At 40.0% G+C, this 26,292-nt stretch overlaps 1 pseudogene; it reads left to right on the top strand.

Moving 5' to 3' along the window:
- The first annotated feature begins 2,668 nt into the window (after window positions 1-2,668).
- On the top strand, window positions 2,669-4,428 carry LOC132363337 (large ribosomal subunit protein uL23-like; annotated as a pseudogene).
- Window positions 4,429-26,292: the final 21,864 nt, after the last annotated feature.

Here is a 26,292-nt window from a genome sequence, read left to right as displayed (position 1 = left end):
CAGATTCTGATTTCATGGTTCTGAGGTAGAGCCGAAGTGTCTTTTTCATATAGCCCACGTGATCCTCATGATCTGGCAAATCTGGGAAACACTGATGTAGCCTTTATGGGGCACCCATCACATCCTGACATTGGATCCTTGCAGGTAAGAGGGGTGTGTGCATGCTTGTGTCTGTGTGACCTTCCCTGATGTCAAATCACAGTTCTGACCACAGAGTCAGAGGCCTGGAAGTTTTTGAAGAAGCATCTAATGCCCAGTCTAGTTTCCAGGCATGTAAGCTTTGAGATGTAAAGTTCTTTAATCCTCACCTAAAAGTCTATAAAAAAGGAAAATTCCAAGTTCCACTTGCTCTCTTTATTAAGCACCTAAACGATTTTGCATCAGTAGTGAAAACTTTCTAGAAACTGGCTAGGGAGGTGGGGAAAATTAAGTATTTGTTGAGAAAAAGAGAATGAATAGATACGATAGCTGTACTTGGAAAATTTACTAAGCCTGCTCAGGCCTCACTTCTGAAAATTCATAAACCTTTAGATATACAATTCTTTACTTTTAGATTTAAAATTCCACTGTTACTTGAAGAAAAAAGTATTATCCTCATATATGTTCTAAAATTTTCATAGTGAAAAATACAAGGTGTATTATCTAAAAATGACTTTTCTCATAATATTTTTCTGTTTGGTGCATTTAGGGGTATGAAGATCTATAGAATAAAAATGTTCTCTTGAGCCTTATCAATTATATGCCCCTCATCTCTCCTGCATATCTTCAGGAAAAGGAGACATTTTTTCCATCACTTGTACAGAATATCTAAATAGGTAGTGTTCATGCCCAGGAATACATTTTCTCCTTGCTGATAGCAACTTGGCTGAGCCGCTCTGTAAGTTAACTCCCAGTGTTCAGTTTTAAATGACATGAATTGTAGGATGGCAAGATTTTTTAAATTAAAAAATATTTATATTTGAGTAAGGTCAGTAGACAATAGTGGTGTATCAATAATAATTTCCTGATTTTGATCCTTGTACTGTGGTTATGCAAGATTGCTAACATTTATGGAATATGGGTGAAGGGTATATAGAGATTCTTTGTGCTATTTAAAAAAATTCTTGTGTGTCTAAAACTGTTTCAAAAATTAAAAGTTAAAAAATAATGAGTAATTTAAAATTTAGGTATAATATAAAAATTCGTGTATTTACCATGAATGTCAACATTCTGCCTTATTTGCCTCATATTTTTTTTTAAGGCAAAACTTTAAAGAGACAGTCTGCTTTTATATCACTTTGTTCTTCCACTAGCAGTGAGTGGACGTGCTTAGTACTGTTAGACTTTCTAGTTATCTCCACTACGATGTGTCAAGAATGTAGTTTGTTTCAATTCCCATCACCTCAAAGACTAGTGAGGTTGAACATCTTTTAATAGGCTTATTGGTCATCCAGGTTTTTCATTCTTTATATTGTTGTTCTTATACTTTATAGAAGCTTTTGCGTAATCCGGAGATAAGCCCTTGTTTGTAACATGCATGCAAATCTCTTTCCTCACTTTGTAGCTTGCTTTAATTTGGTTATTATATCTTTTGACTGGTATATTTTGCATTTTAACATAGTCACAATTTTCCATCTTCTTTTTTGTTTTGTGCTTTTTGTATCTCAGATAAAAATTTTCCACCTTCCCAAATATCCTGATAGTTTCTGATATCTTGTTCCAAAAGTTTTGCTTTTAACACTTAGGTTTTAATCTTTATGTAATTTACGTTTGTGACTGTTTTGAGACTAGGCTCTATTTTTATCTACTTGTTCCAATTTAATGAATGATTTATCCTTTTCCAACTGATTTTTAATGCTACATTTTATAACAAGTTCTCTAATATGCTTGGATCTATTTTTTATTCTCTGTACCATTCCTTAATTTATCTGTCTATTCCTGCACCAATACAGCCCTTTAACTTTACCATAAGTTTAAAGTAAGTCTTACCAACTTGTAGGTAAAGGCTTCCATTCTTTTTTCTTTGAAATTATTTGGCATTCTCAACTCTTTAATCTTTCACATATATTTTGAGTACGGTTGTCAAATGACAAATATTTTAAGGTAGTTTCTTTTTTATTGGAATATTATTGTATTTATAGATAATTTTGGAGGAAATAACTATGACACTGCACCATCCTATCTATAAAGATGGCATAATTCTCCATTTATTGGGCCCTTCTACATTCTTCAATGTTTTAACTTTCTCCATAACTATGTTATAGATTGTTAGATTTCTGAATACCTTTTTTTTTTTTTTTTGCTTTTGCGAATGAGATTTTTTTCTATTTCGTTATTGATATTGCATAGGAACACTATTGAGTTTTGGGCAGTAATTTTATTTTATACCTAGGAAGCTTACTGAATTTTCTTATTAGAAATCTAGGTTCCCAACTCTTAATCCTCACTGGAAAATAAATAAAATGAACGAAAGAGTTGGAGTTGAAGATCACAGGAGGATTTTTTGGAGACAACTAGGGATGTGCCATGAGTCGTTCCCATCAAATGGAAAGAGATGGGTGGGAGCTACTTTCTCCTTCATCTCCAGCAAGATATTAGGGATTTAAAGAGCCTAAAGAAATGTGTCCTCTACAGCCTATGGTTCTAGGAGAACTAGGGCTCCTGACTTCCTGTGAGAAACGCAAAGGGGATGGCTGAGCAAAGGAAAGGTGACTGTACTAGTGGCTTGGACCATGAGAATTTGTCAGGGCAAATGATGCTGGAATGTTTCTTATGCATGAGGTATAGTTCAATGAAGAACATGCTTGTGTAGGGCCTTTACAAGTCTTGTTCGAGAGAACTGCCTCGATGGGTAAAAGACCACAACAGAAGGAAACTGTCAGATATCCAGGGAGTAGAGGAAGGAGCTAATGATCAGTTGGACCTGCCACTCCAGAGAACTACAGGTGAGAAACCCCTGATAATGGGGGAGGGATTGCTAAAAACCAAAAATATGCCTCTGAGAGACAGCCTTAACCCCAAAACTAGAGGAAACTAAGATCACCTTATGTTATTCAGAGTGACTCTACAGGGGATGAGATGGCGTTAAATTTCATTCAAGGATAGGGAAAGAACTAGAATAAATGTAAAAGGGCAGCGGGAAACAAAAAGAAAGTTGTTTTCTGATTACATCCCATGAGTCCTGCTTGTTTGGTGTAATCGTGACATGATATATGAGAGGCACTATACTGTAGAGGTTAGATGCTGGGCTCTAGAGCCAGATTTTTGAATCCTAGCTTTGTCTTTACTGAATGTTTAACCTTTCTCTGCTTCAGTTTCCTCCTTTGTAAAGTATGACATTGTGTTGTTATGAGCATTAAATAAGTTAATATGTTTAAATTGCCTCAGTGTCTGCCATGTCGTAAGCAGGCAGTAAATGTTAGCAAAGATGATTAAAATAACTGTGTTTATAGTTAATTGTAAAAATACTCAATTACTACATAAAGTTCATGTGTGAGAGACACAATACACTTACTGAAGGTATTTGAAATTTTGGAAACAGTTTAAACAGTGCAACTCAATTATTTTTAGTGTAATGGCTTATCTGTCTGAGAACAGACTTCAAGTTTTTTTTTTTTTTTTTAAGATGAGAACACAGTTGTTTGTTTTTTTTTTTTAAGTGTCAGGGAGTTTTATTTTAAATAATTTTTATTTATTTATGGCTGCGTTGGGTCTTCGTTGCTGCTTGTGGGCTTCAGTAGTGTGACTTGCGGGCTCTAGAGCGCAGGCTCAGTAGTTGTGGCTCTCGGGCTTAGTTGCTCCGCAGCATGTGGGATCTTCCCAGACCAGGGCTCGAATTCGCGTCCCTGGCATTGACAGGCGGATTCCTAACCACTGTGCCACCAGGGAAGCCCGAGAACACACTTTTTTTTTTTTCCTTCTAAAATGAAGGCAGAACATTTTCAGGAAGACGGCAGTGAAAGCGAAGACGGAAGGTTGGCTGTGTGACGCCCCTGCCCCTCCCAATGCTGAAACCAAAGCAAAGGCTTTGACGGCCAAGGGGGCAGCACTGAACGGCACCCACAAGCACAAGAAAAAGAAGAGCCACACGTCACCCACCCATGGCAGTCCAAGATACTGCTGCACCGAAGGCAGCCCAGATATCCTCGGAAGAGCACGCCCAGGAGAAACATGCTTGACCACTACGCTGTCACCAGGTTCTGCCTGACCACCGAATTGGCCACGAAGATAGAGACAACACAACATACCTGTGTTCACTGTAGATGGAAGGCCAACAAGCACCAGCTGAGACAGGCAGGGAGGAAGCTCTATGACTCTGACGTGGCCAAGGTCAACGTCCTGATCAGGCCTGATGGAGAGAAAAAGGCTTATGTTCCACTGGTTCCCAACCGTGATGCTTTGGTGTTGCCCACAAAATTGGGATCACCTAAACTGAGTTCAGCTGACTAATTCTACATATAAATTTTTCACCATAAAAAAAGATAATAAAGGCTGACTGTACCTCTAATTGAGTATCACTAGTATTGAAAATTCCACAAAACCACGCTGGGGGCTTCCCTGGTGGTGCAGTGGTTGAGAATCTGCCTGCCAATGCAGGGGACACGGGTTTGAGCCCTGGTCTGGGAAGATCCCACATGCCGTGGATCAGCTGGGCCTGATCAGCTGAGCCAATTACTGAGGGTGCGTGCCTGGAGCCTATGCACCTGGAGCCTGTGCTCCGCAACAAGAGAGGCTGCGATAGCGAGAGGCCCCCGCTCGCCGCAACTGGAGAAAGCCCTCGCACAGAAACGAAGACCCAACACAGCCATAAATAAATAAATAAAATTAAAAAAAAAAAAACCATGCTGGGTGGGCTCCCCAAAAATTCATGCTAGGTGACTTCAGGTGCTGAAAAGCTTTTTTTGTTTGTTTTTGGGTTTTGCTTGTTTGTTTTTCCTCACCTCTTGTCAATTCCCTATTGATTTCCTTTTGGACTGCTCCCGAACTCTCCATCCCCAAGCGTTCCATCCTATCCTCTATCTTGAGCTCAAGACTACCCACTAACAACTCAGAGAAAATCATTTGGGAAGTGGTGCTCCAACTCCCTTTCTAACACCCTATTCCTTCCCCTATCTGGTTTTGCTTTCCTAAAAAAAAGTTTCTTCCTTCTTTCCAAGGTGACCTTCTCAATCCAAGTTCTCATTTCTGTCCACTATTAGCTGCTCCATTAATTACCCTCTCTCAACTTCATGTTCAAATTTTCCTCCAATTATTTTTTATCTGCATGGTATCAGAATTCCCACACTAAATCAAGAGGAAGAAAAATATTAACAGAAGCTGAAATTCCTCATAACGAACCAAAATATCTCCAATCCAAAAGTGAATAAATAACACTATTTAATCAATCATAGGGTTGGAGGCTGGAGGTGGGAAGAGGTAAAGGGGGTGGACAGACATATCCATGACACAAAATAAACTTCAATAAAAAAATAAATAAATAACTTGGTTTCTTGTGCCCCCAGACAACTGCTGATTTGCTTTCTATCACTTTAGGTGAGCTCACATTTTCTATAATTTTATATAAATGGAATAATACAATAGGTACTTTTTTAATCTGGATTCTTTCACTCAGACTAATTATTTTGAGGTTCATAAATTTTTTTTTATATACATAGCTCATTTCTTTTTATTGCTGAGTAGTATTCCATCCTAAGGACGGAACATAATTTTTTTTATCTGTTCACCTGTTGGGCACTTGGGTTTCTTTTGGAAGTGTTCTATCATAAATAAAGCTGCTAAGGAACACTTTTATACAAGTCATACATGGACATATGCTGTCATTTTCCTTGGGTAAATATGTATGCGAGGAATGGCTCAGTTAGTATGGTAGGAGTATGTTTAACTTTTTTTAAGCAAAGGACAAACTGTTTTCCAAAGTGGTGTACCTCTCTGAACATTTTAAACATTTCCAACATCCATTTTTTTTGGGGGGGGGTACATTATATGAATGGAAAATATGCGGAGTTAAATAGTGTGACTAGTACAAGATAAGGTTTCTAAAGAAAAATCATGTCTAGTCAGCTATGTTTTCGGTCAAGTCCTAGGAATATAATCCTCCGTGTCTGCTCTACTGAACAACACACTTCGAGTATTCAACAACGTGAGCACATGTGCCAAACAGAAATGCATTCACCGACCAAACAGCAGCTGTCCTTGGAAGGGTGGCTGATGAACCGGCAGGGCTGCGGTAGCACTGAAGGCTAAGCAGGGTGGCCTCATTCCAGGAGCCTAACTCTCTCGTTCAGTTTAATGGTTTTGGCAACATGTGCTACTTATGTTGTCCTTATTTTGATGAAGCTTCCAGTTTTCATTACCCCTGTGGGAAATCTATTTTAAACAAGCCGCTGATGGCACTGTGTATATACACACACATGTTCGCACACAGAATTACATATAGAAACTTGGATATCTTCTCTTGCTCCACGAAGACTGAAGGTCACAGTTGTGACTCGATCTGTGTTATGACCGTCTGAGCATCTTTTCACTTCTAAGTTACTAAACTGAGTGGGAAACCTGTGGCGTTGACTTAGCAAGCTTCCCAAGCCAGGGCTAGGATAAGCAGGAGGTCAGTGTGGACTGGTGAGAGAAGCTGGATAAACTCCAGCCTGAAACTGTGGGGAGAGATAAGGGCTCACGCTGTGGCCACTGGAGGTGGCGGTGGGACAGATCATGATTAGGTACAAATGGTGTCAGGGTGGCAGACTGCATGTAGGAGGCGCTCTCCTGGGTACTGCTGATGGTCAGTCCCAAACTTTCTGCTGCATCACCACTCATCCAAACTAAGAAGAAATTCTCCTTAGAGATGGCAGTTTGGCGAGTTACTGGCTTTCTCCATTTAGTTCTGTTGCATTCTTGTCCCCTGCACTGTATAATGAATTAAAGCACAATGCATCAAAACTGTGATGCAAGACACTTCAGGCCATTCAGGCTACACAGAGATTTGTAAGTTATAGCTCAGCACAGGCTTCAGTGATTAACTTTTGTTTTTGGCCAGGCCCTCCCTGTTTTGCTTCCCTCCAGGCTCTGGTTCTTCCTCTAGGCTTGACCTCTGAGGCTTATTCAATTCTCAGCCCAAACCAAGGCAGGTCCACTTTAAGGGATCATGGTCTTTTCCTTACTGACTCTTGGGCTCCCTGCAGTTTCAGGGTGAAAGGGTCTTCTTGCACTGACCTCAACCAGATCCCTTAAACAAAGGGGGAACTGTGCCTTACTCTCCCCTTCTCCATTCTGGGGACCCCAGAGCATCTTACACTCTTCACAGATAACAGCTGCTATGTTTTCCCCAATTCTCTGGTTCTTTTTCATTCAATACTCTAGCCTCTTTGGATAAACCCCCAATTCCCGTTAACCAATACACTTCCCTCCTTTCAGAAAACCACCTCTAGGCTGTGCCGCCTCAGATAGCATCACTGTCGTGAGCTCAGTCGTTATACATAAACTAACCAAGTTCACTGGGAAAAGTACTGCCCTAAATTAGTTTATGGAAAGGACAGGCTTTTAAGTAAAAAAGGCTGAATTCATTTACTAACTGGGTAACTCTGGGCAAGTTACATTGAACCTGTTTCCTAGTCTGTGAAATGAGGATAATAATATTTATTTCTCAGGGTTGTTTATGAAGATTGGGTAGGATGTTGTGGGCAGAATTACTCTAAGCCATGAGTTTCTTTTCATGCATATGGTCAGGGAGGGTCATGAAAGTGTCAGGCTTGGTTTCAATCTCGACTCTGGTACCAGCTGTGACCCTGAACAGCTTGCTTAATTCTTGGAGTTTCAGTTTCCTCATCTGTATAATTAGGCTAATGATACAAAAGCCTTGCAAGGATTGAGACCAGGCATTTTCATATGCACTGAGCCTAGTATTTTTGCATAAAAATGACACAGATCCAAAGGTTAGTATAATTCGAGAACTTAAGATGTCAGGACTTCCTGGAATTCCCATTCTGCCAAAAGCAGAGGATCCAGTACTTTCTGCTTAACCTTGCTGATAATTTTCAGATCCAGACCACAGGAAAAGCAGTAAGGGAACACGTTACTTTCTACCCAATTCTGAACAATTGGAAACAATTGGACAGGAATGTGAACATGACTCTCACCTTCAAATTCATAAGAGCCGTGGAAGAAAATGCCAGTTGTGGTTTGACATGAACTTCAGGGAGCCAGTGGCCCCAAAGCCTGACTCTTCTGTTACTCATGCCTGATTGGCTCCCTTTCCAATTGGAAAGGACTTTCATCCCTTCTCTATGTCCACACTTGGAATCCTGCTCCTGTGTCATTGGAAAAAACTGAGGTCATCCAGCACACGCTTCCTCGGTTTCCCTACCTTCCACCTTCCCTCGTTCATCTGCATCCATCCTCACTGGTCTCCTTTCCTCTCTGCATGGCTGACTACTGAGGCCCACCATCCATCTCAGTCTTTTATATGGGACCTCAGACCTCAGGACAATACTAAATTCCCTTGAATCATAAATTCCTTTCTTTCTACCTACTGCCCTTCTTTTCTTTCCTCAGGCGCAGCTATTTTCTTATTTCTCTCATTATATAATTGTTGTCCTCGACCCTGAAGCTCCTTCAAACTGCTCCCCTCCCTGTCATGACCAAAATTCTTCCATGAATAGTCTACACACACCAACTCGATTCCTTGACCACCTTATCACAGAGCTGCATCTGGCCTCTGCCAGCACCATTTCCCACTTTCTGACCCCTCAAAAGACAAAAGGTTTTGTCTTGGTTTTCAGTTGCCTGGACCCCTCTACAGCTGGTGACACTGCAGACCCACTCTTCTCTCTTGGAACTCCTCCCTCACCCTCCATCACCTCCCTTCCCTTTGGTTTTCTTCCTATTTTTCTCATTATTATTCCACAGTCTTCTTCATGGCCAACTCAACCTCTGCCAGTACTCCCAGGTGGAGTTTGCCCAGACTCTGCCCATTGCCTTGCTGTTGTTCTTAGTTTATTCACATCCCTTGAGCAATCTCATCTACCCAGGACTGGCTACATAATTTGTGAGGCTTAGGGCAAAATGAAAATGCAGGGTCCTTTGCTCAACAATGATTACAAATTTCAAGATGACATGAGCAGAGCATGGGTTTCAAGCATGGGTCCTTGGCAACTGCACGAGTTGCATGTTCATGAAGCCAGCCCTGTGTTCAACTGTAGATCTTCAAGTGCACAGTGTCTCCTAGGTCTGTATTTCCAGCTCAGACCCCTCTTCTGTGCTCTAGGCTTAAACACTATTCTTTATGAACAACACTCCCTCTTGCTCCAGGTAGATTTTGTTTTACTCCTGATGCTTTCACTCACCAGCTGTGTGATGTTGGGCAAGACACTCACTGTCTCTGAGCTTCAGTGTCAGTGTAAACTCTGCAAGGCTATGAGAGAGCTTGTGCAAGTATCAAGCTGGTAAGTCAATCATAGATGTTGATAATATACCCTATCAACAGCTATAAACTGTCCACCTTCATAAAAGGTAAAAAGTCCCGAAGCAGGAAGACTTGGTAGCTGCTACACTATCAGTGCTGGCTCCTTACCAGTGGTTTGGAAATTGTGCACATTAGGACAAATAAGTAGTAACCTTTGCAAAGAGCTTGGGACTAATTTTTGCCCAAAAGTGGTTATTTAAAAAAATACGCAATATTATATTGCAACCAAAGAAAAAGGACTCAGAGTATTCACTCACCAAAGATCTAGTCAGTCTGGTTCTAGGAGCTTGACATCATGTGCTTTGATCTGATGGCCAGGCTCCCATCTCACAGAAGCAAAGAAAGTGAACTCACGCAGCAAAACCAGACCACTGGGCTGCAAACGCCCACAGTGAGATTGCTTGTTTGCTGAGTGATGCGTGTATTTCCTACTTTCTACTGGGCATAACCAAGATATCCTGCTGGAATCTGAAACCCAACGTGTCCCACACAGAACTCAACCATTCCCTTCCTTCTCAAAGCTGCTTCTTTTCCTCAATCCTGTATGTCAGTCACTGACCACCAAGTCACTGAAGCTAAAAACCCGATCAGTTTGTACTGTGCCCTCCCTCCTTCACCCCGGCAAACCCCGGCCCCTCCCCAGACACATCGGAAGCAAGACAGACAGTAAGCACATCTAGAATCATGGAGAGGATGATGGTCAGACGTGACAAGATAAAAATAGAAAACGGCACTGTATGACAGTACGCATCATAAATAAAAAAGATAATTTACCAGATAAGATATTGTTTATAATAATATTGATTTCATATTTATAGCCCCAATCATATTAATACTATGATTGATATTTTTCTTTCTTTTACCATTATTTCTCAGGTAGAATTACCACCCAGACTATTTAAAATGGCCCATAAATCAACAAGAAAAAGCAGACATACGTCGAGGAGTGTGCAAAGAATATGAGCAGGCAGGCCACAGAAATCACACAGATGGGCCACATCCTTCTCAAAAGGATCCCACTCTAGTAATGATTAGGGAAATGCAGATTAAAATGATGAAATAATTTCCACCCATCAGATTGGTTAAGAAAGAAAAAAGGATGATTAGTTTTGACCAGGTGGTGGTAAAGGGTAGTGTCTGAAGGCAAACAGTACTTAAAATGCCTATGACTTTGAATCAGAAATTCTACTAGGTGGCTATCCTAAGAAATTCTTGCACATATGCACAAAGAGACATTCATAAAGGTGTGTGGTAGCAAAAAAGGGGGCGGGATAACCTAAATGTACATCTGTTGGAAATAATTAAGCAAATTATATTGTATCTATACAAGAATACTAAAGAACAGATGAAAAGAATGAAATGTGTTTATAAATTCTAACTTGGAAAATCTCTACACATTGTTAAGTGAAAAAAGGTTGTCATTTCTGTAAAATGAAAACAAAGTAAAACTTAATTGTATCATACTTACAGAAATTGTATAGACAGATTTGGAAGGGTCTGCACCCAACGATTAGGAGTGTAGGGTGGGGAGTGTCATGGGGGAGGGGGATGAAGGGGAGCTTGGCACTTTTTACTCTGTGTAATTCCCTGTTTGAACTTGTATAATGAGAATGAGTGGCCATATTAATTATGTAACTTAAAACTATAATTTTAGTTATTTAAAAAAAAAACCATGGCTGAGTCATTCGTTATCTCATCTCGGACCAAAATACTTGATTTTATACATGTTTGTATAATTCACGTGAGGTTTATAAGCTATGTCTATCAGAGCCCCTCGACATGCTTGGCTTGGGGGTGGGGGACCACACCAACAGATCCCCCAGACCCCGCACCCTGTGGATTTAATTCAATATATATGGGATGGTCCCAGGAATTTGCATTTTTAACAAATTCATGATCAGAGTTGGAGAACTACTAGAGCAGGGAATTAACTGTGTTTGGGTTTCTTTGCCCCTTGAATGGTTTTAAATTCCTGGTTCTCTATAAGGAGCCTAGAAAATCAGACAGATTAACACAGTGTAGGAAAAGGAGACTGTAATTTAGTAGCTAAATTTTAAAAAAATGCTGCCCAACCACCTGTGTTTGGGAATGCAGGTGCTGACCTGTGTCTACCTGAAGTGGTTACTTATATGCAAATTCACACCTGCCAGATGTGTACCAACTCAGAGGAGGCAAAAGAATGTTCCTATTTCCAGGGTTTGGGCTTCTGCTCCTAATTATGGTTGTATTTCTGCTTGGTGTTCTCCAAGGAGATTTCTCTCTGCTAGCCAATACAAATTCAAGAAAAAGAAACAAACAAAACAACCAAAAACCAGCTCTCTGTGTTTTAAGTATTGTAACACTTATACAATATTACAGTTTGCTATTTGCCTGTTCTTTCTCCCTCAAGACTGAGCGACTCAAGGACCGAGCTTATTAGCTCCGTATCTCCAGCAGCCTGCATCATTCCTGCTAATCCATATTAGATGCTATGCTGTTCCTATTATTTTCTACCATGAGGTACTTTCTGTTTCATAATACAATCTAGAAATTATAGTCTGTGAAATGAAAATTTCCCCAATTTTTATCTCTCCTGCTTTTCACCACCTACTTTGTCTTGACTTGGATAAATGCAGTGAAGGTGATTTATTAACACCGTTCTTTAGAAATGTGGGCTCTAAATCTTCCAGATCATATTGATTTCTATTCTTTCAAGATGTTTTACTTCCAATTTATTCACATTATTTATGTACCTATATCTGAATACCACATTTTATTAAAAATATTTGTTCAGGTGTCTGTTCTCCTTCACTGGGCTGTCAGTTCCTTTACTCCAGGTAATGGACCCAGGGCCTGGCACATAGAAAGTGTTCACGAGAATTTTACAGGGTTTAGAAGTTTTTCAAATAATTTTAATTTCTACACTTGTTTCTGATATGGCAACACTTTTTCACTTAAAAAAAAAAAAAGACTAATTTAAAGTAACACAGCATATTTTTGGGAAAAACAACTTAGTTGAATTTTTATATAAAGATGAGATCTCAATCAAAGAAACCCTGAAAGTAGTCAGTGGGGTGGCTACAGTAGAACCCATACTTAAGAAATAAGTACTACATTCATTTAATGACCTTTTCACTCCAGCTGATCCTACGCTTAGAAAGCTAATAAAGTGCACTAAGTAAATTTTAGTTTGCCTAGCCAATCCTGAAATTCTGATTTTAATAACTAAAATTTGGTCTCTTTATGACAACTTAATAAGAGTAACTCATACTTGTGCTCTTATTCTTTTTTGTCATTCTTCACTTTCAAGAGGCTTCTGCCCTTTTCCCTGGCCCTTTAACATTTGAAGACTGAGGGAGCGAGAGAAAATCGATTGGCCAAATATTGACCCACTTCACAATGTTGGTGCCACCTGACTCTTCAGCTGCCTGAAAGCTGATAATCCACCTTTCCCCACCGGCGACGACCACATTGTCCTGAGCTGAAGGCCAGTGATTACGTCTAGGGCAGCGCTTGATTTCATGAAAAAAGCAGTTGAGAATCACCTTTTGGGGCGACTTTTCCAGCTAGGATTGCTAACTCAAATTTCAGTTTTTCTTTGATTCTCAGTTTTGAGGTACCAGACCTGCTAAGCATAATGCAACATATTGTTATCTTTATTTATTAGTCTCTAAGTGAATTAATTATCTTTAGCAGCTACCAAGCTCTCCATGATTTACGGGCCCTCTCAAGCTTTTGCTCTCATCTGCCATCCAGGATTTCATCTATTTTTCATGCCAGGCAACAGTAATTTGCCTGAAATTCCACTTTAATGCTGTGAAGATGACAGCTTCTACCTCTGAAATGCCTTTAGGGCCTTGACACACCAGAAAAACCATATTTCAGTTCTTTATTAGTTGTCACTTACTTCTGCTATCATTTAGTAAAAAATATATAGAAAATATATAGAAAATATTTTTTTTTGGTCACGTGAAGACTACATTTAGGTTGCAGCCCTCAAGGATATTAAAATACATTTCAGGCTATCTGTGTAAAGGGAGAAATCCCACCAGATCTTGGCAAACTCTAGTTGCTAGAACTCATTCTAGCTTCTCTATTGCTACTTTCAATGTTTATCACATACATTGAAAGATTCAACTGAAATTCAGGCCAAGACTTTTTGTGGATTCACACCAAACTTCCCTGTACTGTGAATATCAAAGGGTAAGATACCCTTAGGTTCACTAAACCGTGTGTCCAGAGACAAGAGGGACTCTGTGAAAAATGCTGTCATTTCTTTTAGAGTGCCCACATGAGGGGTATCAAGTGTACAAGGTGAAGCCATCAATCCCACTGGATTTACCTGGGCACTTCAAAGACTGAGCTCAGCCCAGACTTATGCAATCAGACTCTTTGAGAGTCACCCAGGGTGTATGTCCAATGAATTCCCCAGGTGATTCCAGCCCAACTGGATAGGGAAAGCACTAACTCCGGCAGTGGTTCCCCAACATCACTGTGCTAAAGAGTCACAGAGGGAGCTCTCATTAAAATGGAGCTCCAACCCCGCAGATGCAGATTCAGTAGGGCTGGCTTGGGTCCCAGGAATTTGCATTTTTAATGAGCATCTCAGGTGAAACTGCTGCTGGTAGGCCAAAGAAACACGTTTTGAGATACACAGGTGTAGCAGTTAACCAGAATCTAGCGCAGACACAGCGAATTACGAAGTAGCCATCTGATGAGTGCCAGTTATTAGAAGGGAGTTGAGTGCAATATTCAAAATTACTGGAAGAATCATGCAAAAAGCTCTCTTTCTGATAGTGGGATATTAGTTTTAGCTTTCATTACTGGAGATAGAGCAATAGTATGAAAAAATAAGTATAAAAAGGTACAAATAGCCATCTAGCAATTGTCACTTTTATGTATACAGAACCCAAGGAAAATGTGAGAGTTTCTCTTATTTTTCTTCCCCCTTTTCTCCTCCAATCAATGCATGTTTTACTAGAGAAGTCAAATAAACCAAAAGATAAAAGAATTTATAATCTTCCAATATTTTTCCTGTTCCCTGCTCCATGTAACTACTGTTAAGGTTATCTGGCTACACCAGCTCTTCTAAAAGGCAATCAGACCAAGTCAGTTTCCTTCAAGGATTCCCAGATATTCTCAGGATCAAGTCCAGACTCCTGAGCACGGCTGGGAAAGGGCGCATGATCTGATCCCTTCACACTGCTCCACCTACCATCTCTTGCCCTTGTTTAGTTCTAGGTCAAGTTGCCAAAAATTGATTCACTGGAAACAAATTTAACTAGAAAACCAAAATCTTAAAGATACCCAAAATATTAACATTCCCCCCAAATGTGGTTTTTTTTAAAGTATAATTTGTGGCAGTTTATGTTGAATGAGATTTTTAAACAGCTTCTGATGATTTCTGCCATGCTTTAGTTGACTGGTTTTCATTTCATTGTTTTCATTGAATATCATTTCTTAAAATGCTTCTACTTAACATTTATGACTAATCAATCCATTCATTTAACACTATGGCACAGAGTATGGACAGAAGCAACTTTTTATTGCAGGTGGGGAGGAGGTGTCGGAGGAGGCAGCCATAGAAAGATCTAGGGGAAGAGCATTCCAAATTCTTTGATAACAATATTTAAGTTTTTTCTTAAAAAAAGTAATGTTTACAGCATTTTATACGTTTTGTAGCAAGTCATGTAGCTGCCAGCTAGGGAACTGAGTAGCTGGTATTTTTAGCATTCCAGCCTCATTAGGGAACAACCCCACTGAAAGGGGATTCAGATGTGGGTTGCCAAAAAGAACGATAAATACCATTGGTAACACATGGGAGGGTATTGGGGGGATAAAAAGTTTAAACAATTTAAAATCATACATAAACACTGTTTTCCATTAGTTTCCTGTTAGTCTAATCTCACCGAAGTAATTTAACTTTGTTTCCAGGGCCCAGCCAAAGTTTCTGTACTTTAGGTTCTTTGGATTTATGATTTGGGGAATGAGCATTTCTTGTGAATTTCAAATTGCCTCAACTAAAACAAATTAAATGGTGAGAAACATCCGTAAAGGCTGTTGCAACCCTTCATGGAAAATGGTGGGCTATAATATTTGGAGAAAGTTAACTAAGCTTTTGATGAACTGAAAAATTGGCAAATTGGTCACTAGTACACTGGTGATAACTGAGAATGGAATTTTGGCAAATACCCCAAATTACTTTCTCTGTGCCACAGTCATGCTGATATTTTTTGGTAAACAAAAAAAAAAAAAACCATCACCAGCCTCCTTCCTGACCTCCACACATGAATTTCTCTCCACCGAAGTCTACAGACCATGGGTCTCTTCCCCCGACCCCCTCCCAGTTGCCAGTAGCGTCACATCCCCTACCCTCCAGGACAAGTGTGTTCACTTTTCCTCCTTATGGGGTTGCTGAGGATGAACATAGTAATCCCAACCATCTGGACTTGAAACAAGTAAATAACTATTTTTTTTAAACTAAAAAGATATTCAGTAAACAGAAATATCATACATGTCAAGCAGCAGAGGATTCCAGCTTGTGGTGGTCTCAAACAGGCTGTTCACATCTCCCAGACCCCGTCTGCTAGGCCTGTAGTCTTGGTGGTCTGCAGCCTGGCTCCCAGCGCCGGCCCAGAAAGGCCCTCGTAGGCTGGGGCTCTGATGCTGCAGCTGCCACACCTGGAGCTTTATTCCCCAACCCCAGAGCTTCCTGCGCGTTTCATTGGCAAATAGTCTTAGTTTCCACCCACATGATACAAATGCTCCTCCAATGGGTAGCCAGCAAGGAGCTGGCAGGGAAGTCAACTACTGGCTAGAACACAGGCAGGTGACTGGCTGGGATTGGCTGGTGCCAGTGGTACCCTGATGAGCCCCACGGGCCTAGCAGTGTGATTAGAGTGTTGAGGTTCAAGTAAGAGGTATTCTAGTCACTCCAAACTCTGGTCACTCTCTTTAAATATTTGTGATGCAAGAGCATCACAAATAATTAGGATTTGATTTTTTAATATTAATACAAACTATTGCAGAGGGCATAGAGTTTGGTCTTAAAGGGAAAAAGATTCATATATATGAGGGAAATTGGTCATATATACATGCATACATATGAATATATACATGTATATATGTATAATAATAATAAATGTAAAATTGTTTATTGTATGTTTGTGTCTCCATAGACTATAAGCTCCTTAAGTCAATCCTATACTTAGGGCCTAAGAGAGTAGCTGATACACAGTAGATGTTCAATAAATATTCGGTGAATGAATGAACACATTCACCCCACACAACCTCAAATTCATTATAAAATTCAATGTATGTTCAATTGATGTCATAGAGAACCACTTTAAAAATCATAATGATATTGTTTGTGAGATGCTATATGTTATCAGATGAAAGTTATCAAATGCATACACTGCCAATAAATGATAAAAATTCCTATAAAAATAAATTACATATATGTGGGTGTATATTAAAATGTAGGCAGATGTACGGGATAATACTACTAATGTGTTAAACCAAGTCACCTGAAATGCTTCACTTGTACTTCTCTAATGGTCGACTGGCTTAAAATATTAAAAAAATCAAATCTTATTAATTTTACTCATACCTCTATACATAGATCCTAAAATATCACCTGAAGCTCAATAAATATTTGTTGAAAACAACAGTTTTATTTGACTGTTTAGGCACATCAAGCACAGTCTGAGGCTGTAGGAATTTGGCTCTTTGATGGGTAGAAGAAATATTCTTTTCCGTGTGCTTAGCCACCAAGGATCAAGACAGCCAACTTTGCACTTTCTTTCCTGCATTACTTTTCTGTTGCTGTGTAACAAATAATAACAAGTTTAGCAGCTTAAAACAATATACCCATTCATTCACTCATAGTTCTGTAGGTCAGCAGTCCTTCACAGCATGACTGGATCCTCTGCTCAGGGTATCACAAGACTGAAATCAAGGTATTTTCTGGACTGAGTTCTCATCTGGAGACCCAGGAAAAATCCACTTCCAAGCTCATTCTTGTCTTTGGCAGAATTCAGTTTCTTGCAGTTGTAACATTCAGGTCTCCATAGTTCTGCCCACGGTCAGCTGGGGGCTGCTCTCAGCTTCTTGAGGCCGCCCACATTGCCTGCCACACAGGCCCTCCATCTTCAATGGCAAGTTGACTCCTTCTGGCCCACTTCAAATTTCTGGCTTCTTCTCTCTCTGATCTAAAAACCCAGATTTAAAGGGTTTATGGGATAAGGTCAGGCCCACCTGCGTAATTTGCCTCTCTTAAGGTCAACTGATTTAGGAACTTAATTACATCTGCAAAATCCCTTTGGCCAAATTAATGTAATCATGGGGTATATTTTACTATATTCAGATTCTGCTCACACTCGAGAGGAGGAAAGTATACAAGGGCAAAGATCACTGGGGATCATCTTAGAATTTTGTCTGTGCCATTTCCTTATTCCAGGGCTTTGGCTTGAGCTCAGGTACTGTCGCGCGCGCGCGCGTGTGTGTGAGAGGTTGGATTATTCTGACTTCTGAGGTCAGTTGGACTGGTCCATGAAACCAGTATCATCTGCAATAGCATCATTTTAAAATATGAATATACTCTGTTGTCTATGCTCTTGGACAGCTTCCCTTCTTCTTTACCCATTACCCTTTCTTTCCTACTTTAACATACTCACTGGTCAGCAAGGTTTTCACTTTTCCCTTGGATGCTGCCTTCACATAAGAAGGCATGTCACCTGCTTCTTCTGGTGGAAATAGCTGGGTCTCATGATTGGAGGTCCAAGAACATGAGCACAGTTGCTGCCTTGGTAATCATTAGGAAGCTGCAGTGCCTACGGGAGGTTTCTTAATTAGTTTCCATGGAATTAAAGGTAACTAATTACTCAAGACCCACACAAGGGTTTCGACTGCAAATGTTTTCCCTGAGATCTTGTATTCCTATCAGTGTACTTGGGGCAATAACTGCCATTAGAGAAAGTGGTGGAAGATGAGTTATCTGGAGGTGTGGAATGACATTTTATCTAGGAAGAGCCTTCAATCCTGTTAATTTTGGGTGACAGACTATGTGTTGGTGGTGTGGTTTAGAATTTCAAAATAGTGAAACAGAGAGCCTTATTCTAGCCCTGGGATTCTTTACCTGTGGTCCATGGACCTCCACAGTTTACAGGTGGGCTTCAGGGAGGGCCAGGAACTTTTGAAATTGAATATTAATTATGACTTGGTATGTTCATGTTTCTGTAGAGGAACTAATGATATCATTAGATCCACTTGTGGATACAGTTCTCCGAAATGATTAAAAACTACAAGGCTATTCAAAGACCATCTTTTCACAATCAAGGAAATTGATGTCCATGGGGGTGAAATGACTTCCCTGAAATCACAGACTAATTTTTTGTTGTACAGCAGAGATTAGATTCCTGGACTCCTGGTGCCCATTCTAAACCATCAGCACTGTTACTGCACTTTATCCTGAGAGAGACCTTTAAGGCCAAAGGTGTGTGACAGTCATATATTAACTAAACCAATATTACAGTGTTCCTTTGGAAGAGGTTATTTAGATACATGGCATCCGTAAAAAGAAAGTGAGCTAAAAATGGGGAAATGGAATACCGTGTTGGATCATATTGCCTTGTACATATTAAAAATTCAAAAAATAGCTGTTGAATAAATGAGTGGCATGGAATGTCCTATTCATGGAACAAGTATATGTGGAGCCTGCTTTTTGACTAGTACCATGTTATTTACTGCTGGAACTGTAATAAAAATTACTTTTGGGGAAAATCCAAGTTTTTAGATAAGTTGAAGGTAGGAGAAGCAGCTCAGGGAATAATAATAAAAATATATTAATAATGATGATAGTAAGAGTATTGAAGTGATTACAGTGTAACAGGCATGACTGTGCTAAATGATTTACCTAAATTATCTCATTTAATTTAATCCTTGGCAACATTCTATGATTTAGATGTTATCACCACATCTATAGAGGAGAAATCAGAAGCATAAAAAGGTTGATTAACTTGACCAGGTCAAAGTTAGTAAACAGAACAGCAGGATTTCAAACCCAAATGATCCGCAAAAGCTTTTGCTCTAACCTCTAAGCATGAGGTCCATTCCCTATAAATTGGAATAAAACATTGGAATAAGCAAGTTTCTAAAAATTGAATAATAAAAACAATATTAATTATCTCCAAGGCAGCCTTATTGATACCCCCCTTCCAATAAACATATACAAAATTATGTTTAGCAATTATTTCAACATTAGCCGTACATTTTTCTTTTGTTGATAGTTTTCCTTTGAGTCCAGGACCAACTGAATTAACAGGAAAGAAATATTTTTACTATAGCCTGTTAATGTAAAAAACAACCACATGGATAAAACCTAACAAACATCAGGAAAGTCAAAAGTAAGAACTTGAGGTCAAAGGCAGTGGAAGTGAGGTCTTCTTAAAGCTGAACTAAATGTCTGCTCTTAGTCTGGTGTAAGAAATCTAGTTTCCCCACCAGAATGTCATGCGGATTTCTATTTGTTCTCAGTGTTTACACATGACATAGGCAGTTAATCTGTAGATTTATAAAAACAACGAACTTCTTATTGACGAATAACACACATGCCATAAAGAGCACAACCCATGAGGTTTTTAAAAGCTGAATTAGACAACTTTCAGGGCAACTGAATTTGGGTCCTGGGAAAGGTTTTTGACACTCTGATGACAGAGGGAATCTAACACGACCTAATAGTTTGGTGTGGCTTGACACTTGTGTCCCAGGAACAGGAACCAGCAGCAGGGCCAATGCGTTCCAGCCAGTTCATATTCAAAAGTATCACAAGGAAAAGTTGGGTGAGCCAGCTGTTCTAGTGAATTTATACAACACCACCGGGAGACCTGGTGTCCCCCACTGCTGTGGGAGGCTTTAAAATACCAACAACAGCTGCCTGACTCTTCCCCCAAGTGTTGTGAAAATAGCTGTGGAAAATGGCCCTGATTTACTGGGGTGACACGGATGCCAAACCAAGCCTGCTACTGCATAGAGAGGGGAGGTCACTGTCTGGGAAGCGAATGGCCTTGGGTCTTGCCTGGCCTCTGCTTTAACAAAATGTGTTCTCGAGCAAGGACTCTGTCCCCATGTCCTCACTCTCAAAATGAAGGGATTGGGCAGGATCAGTGATTTCAAAGAGGAGTTGGAGGGAATGAGGAAGTTTCCTTTTTACTTCCCTCTGCCCCAAGTTATCAGAACCTCTGAAAGAGGCAAGAGTAATTTAAATGAAACATAGTAAATAGTTAAGTAAGCTTTGGGGACTAATGGCTTCTTCGTGTCTTCATTTTCCTTTAGAAGACTCCTGTGTACATGAAAAAATATTAAATAAAATCTGTACGCTTTTCTTCCATTACTCCGTCTTACGTCAGTTTAATTCTTCTGCTCAAATCTAAGAAGGTAGAAAGAAGTTTCTTTTCCTACACTTTCCTCTCCTTGAGGTCCTGTAAGACTAACCCCTCCAGGTGCTTTCTGGATATCCCCCTGTCCACTGGGTTGAATAGTGTTCCCCCCAAATTCATGTCCACCTAGAACCCCAGAATGTGACCTTATTTGGAAATAAGGCCTTTGCAGATATAATGAGTTAAGACGAGGTCATACTAGATTAGGGTGAACACTAAATACAATGACTGTTGTCTTTATGAGAAGAGAAGAGGACTTACAGAGACACAGCCATGCAGGGAAGAAGCCGGTATGAAGATGGACACAGAGATTGGAGTTAGCGGTTATGAAACAAGGAACACCAAGGATTGCCAGCAACCACCAGAAGCTAGAAGAGGTGAGGAAGGATTCTTCCTCGCAGCCATTCAAGGGAGTATGGCCCTGCCAACACCCTGATTTGGGACTTCTAGCCTCCAGAACACTGAGAAAATACATTTCTGTTATTCTAAGCCACCTCGTTTGTGGTGCTCTGCTGTAACAGCCCCAGGAAACATACAGATTTTGGTACCAGGAGTAATTCCTTCAGAATTTCACATCCATTATTACCATTCCTTGCTTCTTCCATTCTCCTTCTTGAGCTCTTTCATTTCTGTTTTCATTCATGTTTATCTTATTCTGATCTAAACAAATTTAAAATTCTCAATTTTGGCTTGCCTTGATGGCCTTTCAATAAACCATCTCTGTTTCCCATCAGTCAACCACTTCTTTTCTTTGAAACATTAAATGCTTAAATATAGTCCTTCATAACCACCACCTCTCTTACCAGGTTCTAACTCTTGTGGCTGATTGTTCCAGGCCTTTCTTAATTTGGTTTCTCTCAACTTACCAGACTCCTTCACGTGTTTTCCTCCACTCCACTCCAGATGATTCTACCTCGAAGTCTTTGTTCATGTTGTTTCCCTGTCTTTGGTTTCTCAAATGTCTGCAAGCCTCCTGCAGCCCCTTTCTTCCCTTCTCGCTGCCTCTATCAATCTTACTCAGCTTTCAAGACCAAACTCAAGGGCTCTCTCCTCCGTGAAGATTTTTCCATCTTTCTCCGAACACACTTGTTGATTTTCTGAACTCCTTTTATAATCTTAGTCACCACCACACTTACGTATGTTGTTGTTCACTCATGATTTTGTGACTTCTTTTAGCCTCTCTAACTTGATTTCAAGCAGTTTGATACCAAAGACTATGCCTGTGTATCTTTATGCCTTTATATCCCCTTATAGAGGGTAGAATGATGAGCACACATTACGATTTAGAGAAATTCACGTCCGTGAGTTATAGGGCAGTCATGGGATATTCAGCAAATATATCCAGTTATTTCTGGGAGGAGAGAATGTGCTTAATCTACTAAAATTCTCTGAGGGGGTCAAAAGCATGCGGACATAATTTCTTTAACCTTTTGAAAAGCCTTGACAAAGTTCCACACTAGGGGTTATTTAAAAATAAAAATGAGTCATGATGAGATTGTGGGGAATGTTTTGTCATGGCTAGGGAACTGGCTTAGGGATCGGAAACAGCCTGAACCAACAACTCTTCTAGTAACGAATTCCATATGTTTACAACCTCCTGCCCAAAGAAAATGGACCTTCTCTGAATGGGGGGTTGGTATGGGGAGACCCAAAATGGGGCACAGCTAGTTTTATTCAGCATATTTTGGAAGAAAGAGTTTACAATGAAATTTTTTCAGAAGTGGAATGCCAAGTCCAAAGAGGGAAAACTCTAGAAGACCTTGGTAGGATACAGGTCATCAAAGAAGTGACTGATGAGTCTGAATGCTGGCAATGATCTAAGAGAATGCGTTAAAGAAAAAGCAACACAAGCTAGGAGGTGATGAACTCTGATCTATCTCTTACCACCAAGCAAGGAATGAAGACACTAGGTTCTCTGACAGGCTAATAATTTGGCAACTCTTCAAACAGTGCTGTTAAAATATTTGATCAACATTTACTTAGAACGAAGGCCAAGGGCTGCCCATGGGGGAAGAGCTGAGAAGGTGGCAGCTCTCAACCTCTTTTCTGTTCTGAGAAATTCAGTTCTACCCCAAAGTTGCATGGCCACATCAGCAAACCAAACAAGAACTCTGCAGTTGACCAAACCCAACTTCTCTATGATTGTCTACTACTCACTGCTCTAACACGAGTCTTGGACTCTCATCTCCTCACTCCAAGAAACATTGGTCTTCCAAATGTACTCCTATTTGTTAAGAAGGGAATTCTACTCCACAGTTGCCTTGTTGCTGAAAATTAATCTTAGGAGGAAATCAGACTGTACATGCAACCTGAAAGACTTGGATGGTCAGAAAGAGAGGACTGTATTGCAGGAAGTTGACTCCCACCTTAAGAAAAAATTGGTGTCTAGAACTTTCATGGGCTGGTGTGCTAAGAAAAGTACTGGGCGACTGGGTCCAATAGACTCTATGCAAACATTGCCAGGGCCTGGGGAGACATGGATGGGCAGCAATGAGACTGGGTGATACAGCTTTTGCAATTGTATATTTTACAGCTGCATCTTTCAAGTGTGGAAACTTCTGCAACAAGTGATCACAGCAAACGAGAACATTTTTAACCTGCAGCCTTTCATCTTCCTATAAAACAGAATTTAAACAGAAAACAAGTAAGTGTGAAACTAGTCTTATTTTAGGTGTAAGACCATCTGCTGGTAAAGCTGAGATTAGAACAGTTCACAGGAAAATCATGATTTCAAATTAAACAGATAACAGTAATTCTCCTATTGAGCAACCCCAAACTGGGATGGGAAAGGGCTACCTTGAAAGGCGAAAGCAGGACTTTTTCCTTTTCTTTCTTTCTTTTTAAAGACGTCCTGCACATTGATCACAGACCTTTTTAGGCAACTTAATAACAACAAAAAAAAATTATTAGTATAGAGAAAAGAAGTGAAGAAAAAAAGAAGCCAAATCCATAGTGGTGAGCACAGAGGAGGCAGCTGGCTGGGCCCTTGTGATGAGGAAAGTTGAATCAGGGATTCAGGGAAAAGGGGGAACAGAGTAAGAAACAAAGGCTGTGGGGAGGGTAGTAATGACTTGACTTTCAGGGTGGCATCAGAATGGACTTTTTTTCCTATCAAGGGCCATGAACAGATATTTTAGGAAGGGACAAAACATAAGAAAGGATAATTAATTTTCTAGTTGAAGAGGATTACATGAGGAGTCTGTAAACTCCTGAAAGTAAGAGCTATACAGTGACTTCTTTGATACAAGGACAGTTTACATTTACAGAGTAACTCCAGTGTGATGGTCCATGTGGGCACACCCTATTGGACAAGGTTCTGCTTTGGCCTTCATGGAGCTTACCATGGAATCCCTTTGTAAGAGGGGCATTAATAGGCACATGTACACTTGAAGCCTTTGGAGGCCTCCTCTACCCTCCTCATCAGTCACCTCTCTCCCCCCTTCCTTGGTCAGTCTTTAGTTACAGCTCAAGTCACAGTGCAGTATGGTGGGCTGTTGTCCTGGGGCCTTCTTGAAATTATGGATTATATTTTGCTTAATACCTATTCATTGGCTACTTAAATAATTGAATGAAACTATATGCCCCAAGGGGATTTGAGACACCATACAGAAATACCTAAAAGTGATAGTGTAAAACAAAATAAATGCAGAAACAAAGAAGGGGTGAAATTGGGGCAAAGGGAAAACAGGTTAGTAAAAGTCAGAGATATCCAAGAATAATTAGACACATTTAAACTGGATTTTGGAAAGTGGATGAAGGTTTTCTAGGAAGAGAAGCAAGGTTGAAAGAATTCTAGGCTGAGAGTTCTGGTATGTGGCATGTTTGGAGAACCATGATGCTAGGACCTGGGGCAGGAGTGGGTGAAGAAGTGAAGAGGTTGATGGTCTGGAGATGCAGGTGGGAGTTCTGTCATGGAGGGCTCTATGGAACGTGCTGTGGGGTAGGATTTAATTCTGTAGGAAACTGGGAGTCCCAGAGTATCATGATTGGATCTATATTCTAGAACAAGGTACAAATTGTGGACCCTTGTCAGGTCCTTTTAAAATCCCAACTCTCCTCAAAACCCTCACCATTTTCCCTATGAACTGCAGAAGATGACCTTGCCTCTTATTTTCCTATTTCAAAGAGAAAAACAAAAACTATATCACAACTATGCTCACCTCCATCACTCCTAGTCAATGGAAGAGGTAGTTCTTTTCCTGCCTAAGGCTCATTAGTCCATAATATTGGTCAGGCATCTTCTCTTTTGTATCTTTTGCCCCTTCTCTGTCCTGACTCCTTCTCCTTAGCCAATAAAATGTGTCCTTCTTCAGACCCTAGATTCCTCTCTATCTTCCATTTCTATATCTCCCCTTTCTTCCACAGTTAAGTTTCTATAGCCTCCCCACATTCACAGTCTGCATTTCTTCTCTTCTAACTCACTTGTCAACTCATTCAATCTGCATTTGATCCCAAATTGCTCTTGCCAAGGTTACAGTGATCTTCAATTAGCTAAGTCAAAAGAATACCTTCATTCTCATCTTCTTTGACATTGCCATTGCATTTGAACCAGCTGATTGTTCCTCTCTTGAAACTCTTCCCTCATTTCCTCTTCATTTTTCCTTCCATATAGAAAATCTTTATTATATCTTTAGCTTTTTGAGGCTAGAATCCTATGCTTGTCTCTCAAATATTCAGGTTTCCCAGAAATAATTATCTGGACCTCAGAAAAGAGATAGATTACAGGGACATATTTGGGCATCATTAGTACATGGATCTATATAAAGTCACCATAGAGATTATGTATAGAAAGTTAAGAACAAGAATAATGACAAATCCAAGGAATATCAGTATTTATGAAGTAGGGAAAAGAAACCAAGGAAGACAAAGAATGTGCAAACCAGAGAGCACACAGAGAAGAATTGGAAAAGCCAGGGAAGAGTTTTAGGAGGGAAGTGGCCTATGACCTGAAGAAAGGTCAAACAGAATGGTATAGAGAGTCTACTAGATGTAGCAAGAGTTCACTGTGGCCTTTGAGGAGATAATTTCAATAGAGTAACGAAAACAGAGGCCCACATATGTGGGTTACTAGAAGAAATGGAGACATACAATTTATACTCCATTTTCAAGAAACTTGGACTTGAAATAAGAGAGAAGAGAATAATTTGAGAAGGAACCCAGAGGTCCTTTAGGATGGCAGAGATTTGAATACACTTAAAAGCTCCAGGCAATCTTTGAAACTGGTAAGAAGTAACCTTATGACAAATGAAATGAAGTGTCAGTTTATACAAAGGTTATTAATAAATATAGTCTTCACAGCTAGATATTCATTAGAGAATCATTTAAGTGGCTCGAAGTGTTAGCATTTTATAGGATTTGTTGTCAAGAATACGATGTGTTGGCTTATAAGAATATGTTGTGAGAGTCAGGAGGCTTTTTGTGTGTAAATTATCTATGGGAGGT

Source organism: Balaenoptera ricei, chromosome 3 (assembly GCF_028023285.1).
Source record: "Balaenoptera ricei isolate mBalRic1 chromosome 3, mBalRic1.hap2, whole genome shotgun sequence".
NCBI classification, from domain to species: Eukaryota; Metazoa; Chordata; class Mammalia; order Artiodactyla; family Balaenopteridae; genus Balaenoptera; species Balaenoptera ricei.
Note: the sequence above shows the minus strand (reverse complement) of the source record. Positions and strands in the feature narration are given on the sequence as shown.